This window comes from Varroa destructor, unplaced genomic scaffold (assembly GCF_002443255.2).
Source record: "Varroa destructor unplaced genomic scaffold, Vdes_3.0 BEIS01000003.1, whole genome shotgun sequence".
NCBI lineage: Eukaryota > Metazoa > Arthropoda > Arachnida > Mesostigmata > Varroidae > Varroa > Varroa destructor.
The window spans coordinates 15,206,530-15,217,554 of record NW_019211456.1 but is presented as its reverse complement, the minus strand read 5'-3'; the positions used below and the strand labels follow the sequence as shown (position 1 = coordinate 15,217,554).

The 11,025-nt window shown below is 38.9% G+C and overlaps 1 long non-coding RNA gene across 1 annotated transcript; it reads left to right on the top strand.

The window, feature by feature from the left end:
* Positions 1-6,339: 6,339 nt before the first annotated feature.
* LOC147756572 (uncharacterized) lies at positions 6,340-10,657 on the top strand. The gene is made up of 2 exons (XR_015323927.1): positions 6,340-6,611; positions 7,725-10,657. It is a non-coding gene; the product is annotated as an uncharacterized LOC147756572 (long non-coding RNA).
* Positions 10,658-11,025: the final 368 nt, after the last annotated feature.

Sequence of the window (11,025 nt, the reverse complement as noted above, 5' to 3'; positions counted from 1 at the left end):
ACTAAAGATCCGTTCGACGGCTCTGGGGAAAAACCGCAATAATATATATGTATATATACATTCGTTGAGCCTCCTTTGTAATTTCTTCAGAGCTCAGTTTTACCCGGACAGCTTATCGATCCTACTTATTTCTTTTTTTTTTTTTTTTTTTTTTTTTTAGTAAAACTAAACGTTCGTTTAAGGAAAACAGTACCAGCGTCATCGAAAACTCTTTGGGACAATGCAGCGACGAAGACACTATTATAAAGTGCCTTAGCCGTTGTATTCTTATCATTGTACATAATCTTGCTCGTAACTCTTCTATCGTATCAGAAAGCGCATCCGCTACTTGTAACGGATCTGAAGCAGGGTTGATGATCACGAGGGTCCAAAGCCTAATAGTTCCCGTGACCTAAACTGGCTCGAATTCGGTTATGCCTAATGCGGCATTAGGTTTTACGTGCAAGGCCATGCTATTTTGGTTCACATGCACAGCAGAGAGCATCTTCTTTGCGTTGACACTGATGCCAAGCCAGGCATACGTACGGGAAACACAGAGAGCAAAGGTGATGAAACGCTTCGTTCATTCACATCACTTGCTCTTATTCATTTTAATTCAGCAGCAACTGATGCCTTCTCATAGGGGCAAATCTTCGAAAGCCTGTCAACTTGTACTTTTTCGAGTCTTGTAGTGCCTAAAAATAGATTCTGATGGATAATGGATGTTTGCTTAATAATCATACACTGCAACTCAAAATTCAAACATTTTATTGCTCAAGAGGTGTATGTGAATAAAATGTTTCATTACCCGACGACAAAAACACATTGAACTCTAGGTCTCTTAACCCCTCACACAAAACGGTTATGTCGGTCGCCAGATTTGAACCTAAGACGCACGTACTTCGAGATATCATCGACACTTTACGCAGCAGAGATAGAAAAGAAAAAGTTATAACGGTAATTATAAATACATACATGGCAGATATCTAAAGTACAGTCGTATGGGAAACCTTTTGGAAATGGTGCGTCCGCAAGCCCCCGCAATTAACGACGCAAATACAGAAAATTATTTCAAAATACTATGTTGCTCATTGGCATTTGCGGTAACCGAAGGCCAATGCCCACAGTGATGACATGCATAAGATAACGTTGATTACATACGTAAACGCAATTTTATCGTTTCGTAACGCTTTATAAAATTATCGCACTTTATTGGTAGATTGTAGCTAGGATGAATATTCGAGGTCACAAAGTCCGATCGCGGTCGAACCGTTCAATTAATCGATGAATGACAGGTTTACCTGAGAATTTAGCCTACATTTTGCTGAAAATCAAGCAACTTTTCGAAATGTGGCGCAAACCTACCTACTCTATAGGGTGCCCAGCCCGTATCACTGGCCAGTCAGCCTAAATATTTACAATGAGAAAAAATAGCGTTTAAAACGATGCATCAGTGTCTTGCACCTTTGCAGCACGAGGCCAGCAGACTGAAATACGTATCCGTCTCGTAGCAGTTTGTACCACTCCACAAGACACCCATCCTAATTTCACGAATGTGTACAGCAAGTTTATCGACTATTAGGTTCTCTCTTTAGTAACTCGCCGCAAAACACAGAAACGGGGGCAAAGCAGTAACTTTCGACAAAACGCTTGAAAATATTGTTTAACGGCATATGCCCTCTAGTGTCGGTGCATCTATAATATGATACGTAACGTGAAAGTTCTCTGAGAATGAACGCGGACGCAACGAAGGGGTGACATCAGGGCGATCATATATCCGGGGCGAAAAAGCTTCTCACCGACACGGTTCGGGTCCAATTGGATATGAGCAAAGAATACTGATTTAAAATTAAGCTGCTTTCTTTTTTTGTATGAGTTATTTTTATCTGTCTCATTTTCAGATTCCGTATCGCTACTGGAATCATTTCTTAAACTAAAACGTTGCTTACTTATAAACATATTTAGCTTATATACGACACTAAACATAGAAACAAATCTTGACAGCATCGAAGGCGGCGCACTCGCGTTGAACTGCCGGAGCTGAATTGATATTGGGTGAAGGAGTGTACCTGTACTGCAAAGCCCGATTTATTTGCTTCATTTCTGCTTTGTCTACTGGTTGTGATCTATCTGTGAATCTGTGAGAATATGTACCCTTAAAACAAACTAACCGACCGGCTATCAAGAGTGTCAGTCTTATTTACTTCGAATCGACAAGATGCGCGCAATTTTGCGAAAATTCGAATCTCATGACGACCCGGAAAGTGATCTAGTAGGTTTTTCCTCGTGGACGAGTAAATTCGTCTGAATTAGATACCATTTTCCGTCGATTATTTGTGACGGCTCGCCAATCTTTCCAAAAAACAGCATATTCACATTAAATAGTAGACTCACATATTTAGAAAAGAATAGTTGTGATTTTCAACAGAGATTTTGTTTTAATGTCTGCATGTTTTGGGTTTAGGGTGGGTGATTGCTATCGGTTCGGTACTGTTAGTATGATAGGCAAAATTGCAGGTTGAAATAGTTCAGCGAAAAAGAAAAAACACAGAGTATTATTACCTGAAACTTTTTGATTACATTGATCTTTTATATTTGCTCGTTAAAAAAGTTTTCCATTGTTTCCTATATTTGCTTGTATAGATTGCCGTTTCCTAGACTAGTGGCTTACGATTTTTTTTTTTTTTTTTAATTGCTAGTTGCACGCTTTTATTTTTGGTATAGATATATAGTGCAAGACATATCTGTTGATGAAATTTTAGAGGGTACGATAAAGAGTTCATTATCACAATCGAATGAATTGTCAAAACTAGGTATTTCGTTTGTACGCTTAAAATCACTGAGAAACTACGTACGCTGTGTTGAAGACAAATCTGCTTAATATAGTGATCTAAGTTTTATTATCTATTATTTATTATAATTAGCATATTTATAGAAAAGCCTTTGTTTGTTTTTTGTTGTGACGTTCGTCCTGCCATAATTTGAACGATTAGACGGCGATATTTAATAGTATCATGGCACTGGGGCTCACGGAAACAGATAGACATCAGTGGACTCTGTTGCATGATTTGCATGAAAAAAACCGGCAATTACCGACCGATAAAACAAGTCTAAATTAGAAAAAAAAAACATCTGCCAGTAATCTTAATGCTGTTAACAGCGAAAAAAAAAAAGAGAAAACTACTTTTGTTTTCAATGCCGCATGATAAAATCTTACAGGTGTATATAATAATATTTTATTTAGGACAAGCCTGAGATAATTTGATTTCTCTAGCGAAATTCACTGTCATCATGTGGTGATAATTTTATCCTGCTCTGTAGACAGATGATTAAGTGATGACAAGTAGACCATCTACAAGCAGTTCAGTCGAAATACCTTCTTGGATTTTCTGACGCTGTATCTGAGTTTATATTATATATCTATATTATAATAGGATTGTGCTCCTGAGTGTGATGAGATTCCAATAGAGACACAGAAAGCCAAACAGAAGTTACGCAAAACTGTTTTCTGCATCAGTCCTATTTTATTGCATAATATGCATTGCCATTTTATTACGATAACGACGAGCATCTATAGAATTAAATTTCGATTATAGTCTACCACCGCCAAATGAACGTACCTGGAACAAATAGACTAATTTGGGTTTTTTTTGTGTTGCTGGGGGCTGTGTGTTGTCAGCGATTTCCAGCACCGCATCATGTCAACAAACGGCACATAACTAGAAACATCCCAAAATTTGCCATATCAGCTTTTAATGTCATAAAACTAACCTAGACGCAAAAAAACAATTCATCTTATTTGTGAATCATTTTTCACACTATCTTCATGCGCATATTATACATGCAGGGCAAAACTAGCACAGATCATCATCCAAATGACGATATCCATACAACAAAGCCTTCAATATGACGTTTTCGTGTGCTTTCTTTGAGTTCACAGAAATAAATACGGTATCATTTTAGACCGGTGGGCCTTCGTTGAACCTCTCTGCCGTATATTTAGGTTATCTAACGGCATTGACCATTTTGGCGTTGCACAACTTCAACATGCTTACCAAGTGGGCAGTATAAAAATCTTAGTAAAATTTGTAGTAAAGACACAGATCTCATTATAGTATCTAGGGTACCGTAAAGTACATGATCTAGGGGAACGGCGTTTACAGAGTAGATGGCCTTGTACTACTATTGTCAAATAGCGAGCATGTCGAACGAAATAAGCAATGTTTTAATATGATCGATATCTCGGCGCTAGTTGCTATCTAGCATGCGGGATGTTTATCGAAGAATGAAAATTATGTGGAACAACAGCAAGAAAATTGTGTCGTTCGCGTACGGACATTGCAGTATAGGTTTTGTTTTTTATTCCAGGATAGTAATTCAATTATAAGCGGAGATAGTAGTGTTTGTAGACTCTGAAACGTAGAATTAAGTTACATCATTCTACGATTGTTGCGGTCATATAGATTAAATTAGGTCCGGGTATCCGGCATGGAGAAAGGCAGGTTCCAGTACAATACGAGCTTCTCGGAATGATGAACGTACGCTACCGATATGAATAGCCGACAGCTTGTAAAGCATTCGTACATTAGACCCTCCGATGATAGCGCGTACTCCCGTTTCTTAGCGTAACTTAAGGCTACAAGAGTGCTGCCCTATCTTTTACCACAACGTATCAGCCATTCAAATTGTGCCGCCAGTGTTTATATGACACAAGTGAAAACGCACACAAAAAACCGACATAAGAGTTCCGCTGGGTTGTTTTTTTAATTGGCTTGCTTCTTACATAATACGGTTGCTTTATGAACAGTGAGTCGCCTCGTGGGTAACTATGATAAGAATTATTCCCGATTACGAGGTGGAATATCTCTCGTTCAATATCACAATGCCATTTTAACTCTTCAGATGTTACAGCGTCGCTTTTCTCTTTGCAAGACCTTCTTTTGCGGCTCCGGATGTAACTTTTCCGTTAATCCCGTTATTAAGATACGGCTACGGCCTGACCTATAAGCACATTCGATATTGATTCGCTGAGTGAAGCTCTAAGTTAGTTCGAGGGGGCCAAAAAGTGATCTACCATTGTTAGCTAGCAAACAGCTATCAAGAATAAATATAAATTGACATTTATGGTGGCAAGGGACGCCATTTGTCTAACTCAATATCGTATGGATGGTGAAGCATTGAATAGGACTATCCGTCGGGTATAATAAGTCCAATCACTATTCAAGACAAGAGAATTTTGTGCTGAAAATGCGTTTTTCATTAAGCACCATTGGTGCAGTAGACCCTCTATTATTACTCCAAAACTATAGTTAGCTTCCGTCCTCGATACTAAACGATACAAGACAAATTTAAACAATAGTAAATATATTTACCGGATTCATGTATTTTAACCAGTATACTTTAGCTCTATAAAAGAGGACATATAACAATAACAGTGTGTTTGCAAGGTCGAAAAAACGCATCGGTGCATAGTTAGAGCCTGCGAAGAAGATCTTTAACCGTTAGTTGTACGCACCCTAAACAACTGTCAATGGAACTCCTCTGGCAGCTCTAATGATCAGCGAACAAGCGTCATGTTAGCCACTTCTAGCCAGTTTAATATAAAATTGGACAAAACACTTATAACTGAAACCATTACAGCAGGACGGCTCAGAGGTCTAATCGTGAAAATTGACTTTTATCTTTACATCCATTTATCGGTATCGTTGGATATTTTATTAAGGCCTTTCGATTGTTTTTGTTTATTGTTTAACTAAATCCAAACGCTCAACATGGTTAAAATCAAGAAACTCTATGCTCAGCTGTTTGAAGACTTTTTTAATCCACCGATATATTAACACCGTTCGACGGAATACTCACTTATCACTGCGCTTCGACCAAGCAATCTTTTACCCTGCCTCTTTTACATCTCGATTGGATTTAGGCGGTGTTTTCCGTTCTCGTTTCCCCTCCAGCCTCACTAAAGCTTGTGAGTGCAATATGAGTCGTATTTGCTAGTTTTTTTTTTTAAGAAAAGTCCATCAATGAAAGGAATAGGCGGGTCTGTTCCGCACTGATACGATCAGTACTACGTATGAAAAGAAAACTTTGCCTAAGTAACCAACGATAGAATCTAGGGTATCTTGATACCAAATATTATACAAGCTGCTTTGTTACGTGTAACGTTTGGGGGGTTCACAACTGCATTGTAAAGCACGCTTTTGGCCCTCAGTTAGCCAAGCGTCATGAACTAGCATTATCTATTCAAGCTTTAATTGCTAGCATTTCATGTTTTTGACGAATATTGTGTAAGTAATTATCGATGTTATTGTTATTGCAACTGTTGCTGATGTCACTTGTGTCGTCTGCTTCTGTCAGCGATACGTTGTAAGCACCAGAAAACGCGCGTTTGTCGCCGAAACATGTTGGACAGTTTCGAATTTAAGAAATGTTTTCCTCCCAAAATGTCCGTGAAAACAGCAAAATTCCATGTTATAATAAAAAGTGCAAATTTTTGCGTAGACATTGCTGACACAAGAGCAACTACAAGGGCATCTGGCTTTTCTCAGCGTCGATCAACTCACCCAACGAAACGTATTGCAGTAGAAACGACAGCAGTACAAACTACATCGCTACTTTGAACGCAAGCTCAGGTACGTGTCGATAATATACAGAAAAACAGAACGTGTGGCCGGCTAGAAGATCGTTACAAATCTAGGCCTGACGTCGTGTATTTTCTGTCATGGTTATTAGAAACAAGTAAATCGGAACATAATAATCGTACATAACGTAAAACAGTGTACAATAAAAAACACCACAATTAGCTATAGTGCAAAATATATTGGCTTATAATGGGACACAGTCGATAGAACAGAACGACCAATTTTATCTATAAAATCAGTGACTGGTTATTGTTTTGTTAAGGTCAGGCCATTCTTTTGATCTGCTGGAACACTACGTTTTATGTCAAGACTCTTGAATTCACTCCCAGATCCTACTATTTATAAACGATTTGAGAGTACCAAGAATGAAGCAGCAGGGGTTATATCAGTATTATGGCGGTTTCGATGTGAACATATATGCTTTTTTCGACAATTACAAGCATACGTCCGTCTTATCTTTCGTTGCTAGTTCAATTATAGATTCTCATCGCTTAGCTGAATAAATAATGCCCCCTTCAAAAATGTACAAAATAACAGTGTAAAAAAATCATGACTATTCACTATTAAGGCAAAATACTTTTTGAGCGCAGTAGAGTTGAAGGCCCTTGAAGGAATTTGGAGAATTTCACTCCTAAATACGCGAGTTAAACTATATTATAAGCATTTTCTTCAAGTTGAATTTTAAAAGCAGCGCGTTTAACAGGACTTAACCTATAGTAGCGCTGGCAACAGCGGTAACTGTCACAGGTCCGGGTTGCGCAGGTTTGAAATATAATTTCATGTTTATTTGCACGTATAGCGTCTGATAGAATGTCATGAAGTGCGTCATTTTCAGCGATGCGCTTGCCTGAAGTACTAAGCTCTGAGGGTTGTTGAAAGTTTCGTAAACAAAGCAATGAATATGAAAAGCCTTTTAAATTGCGAATAAGTTGACACTTCCAGAAGAAGTAACTCCACTTTAGATTAACGGGTATACCGTTTGTCGACCGTGTCATTTTCGCGGCTTTCGGCTTGAAAGGCTAGCAGGGCTGGATGCAAGCGAGCGCCAGTACGAATCGTAGCACTGCTGTCTATATTAATACATTATACGTTTACGTTTTTCAGACTGACCGTTAGTGAAGTAACTGATTGGTAAATGCCGCAGGATTCCCGTTGAGTGAAGCTGTTAATTACGTAGACGAACTATTTGTTTTGGAACTAACTGTGATCAGCCATACTGAATGAGCATTGTAGATTCGTCTCGATTAAGTGGAAAACTGATCTGATCGCTACACAGATACATATAAGAAAAATGTGGCCTGTCGCTGACCGGCGACATTAAACAACACAAACTCTATTTTCTTATTAATATTGCCCTAAAGCTATCTCAGAGAATGCGAAATTACGTACCGAAGATGCACGTCGATATTTAACAATTTCAATCGACTTCCGTTAGCTAAAGTTGATCGGACACCAGTGGAGAAACTCTTTCCGGCACGATCAGTAGTAGTAAGCGTTAATTCGTGGTAACATTGTGGCAAATCAGAGATGATCAAAGAGGTCACCGACGCCAGTGGACGCTCAACGAAAAAAACACTCCAGGGAATATTAAGGTTTATACATAAAATAAAACCAATATATCAGCTTTTGCACGTTCTAATGCGTACTAATTCAATGGAGCTAGAGACACCTATGGAAACAGCCATTGAATAGAGACGATGCGTCCTACTGCTGCCGTGGGCAACTTAAAAAGTCAATTCGCCTAAAGTTGCACGACGACTTCTAGTCTTAGATCTAACTTTATATCAGAATCAAGTGTCTTCGACTGCATTACGCAGTCTAAGTTTGGGCTCTAGAATGCATCGATACGGTAATGTATAGGTCTTTGGTTGCTGTTTAAGTTTTGACCAACAAAACTTTTAAGAGGAACGATTAGAGGGGCAAGTTTTATGCGTTCTGTGTTACAAAAACTAGATATCGCTAATGGTACTTCTTACGTCGCGAGTTTATTGTTTCCGTTAAGTATACCCCCTGCCTGAAAGGTATGTTGATACACGGAAAAGCTTAGCAACATCCATAAGCGCTATTTTCGTGTTTGCTTTTGGATCAAACTTAAGGCTTAAATCAGCTGTGATCATCTGAGCGATTATTGTAGTTATTGCTATATATATCCGATATTTTTTTTCGTAGACAGTTTTAAAGATTTCAGTTAGCGCAGAAGAAGAGGGACCTAACGCTGAAGTTGTTAATAGAGCCGGATGGCTGACGACAGACTGAAAAAGTATTTTGCCATCGTCTTCTAACTAATAGGCTTAACAAGCGCAAAACAACGGTTTACAGTCTGATGGCTGTATACCGAGAATAGTATTTTCACTATTAAGTGTACGCAGTGAACACTGTGGATTATGCTGCTCTTATCAATGCAAAATTTGTTTGAGGCATTTCCTTATCTGCTAGTTGTTTTGCGCATCTGGCCAGTTAGAGAAGTACTGTAAATACGATAGTAGAAAAAAAAACGCGTTGACGTGTGTCAATACGTTACGGATGACCATTGAATGAAATACAATGAAGTTTCGTAGGCTAGCGAATTACGGGAGAGATACAGAACTATTCTGCGAAGGTCTCTGGCAATCGAGGTACACCAATATTGAACTAAGTACTTTATTATTTGGAATTACATTGAGGAATCGCAGCTACAAATTGAATAGGTGCACTAGCGAATGGCCGACACAGTTTATAAGAAAAAAAGTTGTTCAAAGTGGGAAAGCCCGGGGCAAAAAACATCGAGTAAATTTGCGACTTACGAGTTTAATAATTACCATGCTCGATCGATAAAATACAATGACAATAGTACAACAGAATCGTGCATAACATACATGTGGGCTAAATATGGTCTATTGAAGATCAAGATATGATGCTCAAAAAGAAATCGCTGCACCGTAAAATGCTCTATATGCTAAAAAAAAAATAATTTTTTTTTCATTCAAACAAATCGGATAGATGTCGTCATTAATAATCAACCGTCTACCATAGTTTCGCCTTATAGTTGTCGCTCTGTGTATCGATTATACACAGGCACACTAATCTAAATAGCAATCAAGCTGGAAACAGGGCTGTAAACTGGCAAGCAGTACGGAGTCGGACAGAAAATGTGCTCGTTATTTTAGCTCAAGCATTTTGCCACCACACCTCGATCTTCCAATAATAAAATCAAAATCTGCATAAAGAAAGAGTTGCAGCGATAGTATTAGCGATAAAACACGCGAGGATTGTTAAATCCGATCGATAAACTGATCTTCCCACAACCGCACTTAACGTACGCGCTGTGCCGACAGCAGCGTCGTATAGGTGACTACGAGGAACAGAACCGAAGTCACATAGAGGATTAGATAGGTAAGGCGAGTCTTCGTCGTTGCACTCGTGATTTTATTAGCGCTTTGGTTTCAACGGTGACCCTATCCAGTATTGACCATGTCCCATATTGCGATTGCGGGGCAATGCCCAGCATGTCGACGTCGCCTCGGCCGCCATTCAGACGCTTCGAGGAGAAATAGCGACGCTTGCTGTCTCAAAGTGATGGCGCTGTGTAGTCGATAGGAGAGGAGAATCGAAAAAACAAATGTGCCAGGACAACGAACAGTGACAGGAGCACAGGACAAAGAGCAGGTGGGGCAAGCAGGGAGAAAACACTTAAAGGAATTGCTATGTGTAGGTAGACTACTGAGCGCATCTGATATATTGCGAACATTGAAGTCTATGCGAACGACTGAAGGAGCATCAATGGATAGTAATAACAGCGATAAAGAGTGAGACAGTAAAACCAGACTAGTGTTATATTCTTACTCAGAACAGTTACTAGTCAGGGGAACTAAATTTGCCACGTACGAACGGAAATACTTTTTTTACTGCTAATTATATTTCGACTTGAATCTAAAATGTTACAAATTGTCGTCGCGTTGTTTCTTATTAAGGACGAAAAAGCATGATTTTGATGGATTTACTACGGACTAATAAATTGAACTTCAAAGCGTTAGTCATAACGTGTGTTTTGTTACTAATGCCCGTGTTTGTTATTATGTTAGCATGTTTGGTCAAAGGAAAAAAATGATTAGGCGAATTGTTAAAGCGCCACCTATCAACATTAACGTGAAGTACGGAATGACTCATATATGTGTAAGTAGATACCTAGTCTACATCAGGGAAGTGTTAGTTCTCACGTTGTTTGGAGATAATGACCTCTTAAAAATTGGGGTAATTTTGACTTAATTTGTTCGATTTCTGAATGTGGTGCGTCCTTTGCGTCCCTGTTTTTTTTCTAAGTTACCGATAGCGGCATTCGCCGTTGGCAGAAGAACAAATTGAATCCCTAAGGTAACTTCCATAATCTTGGCTTTGCAATCTAAAGCATTCTGCAGCAAACGCGAAT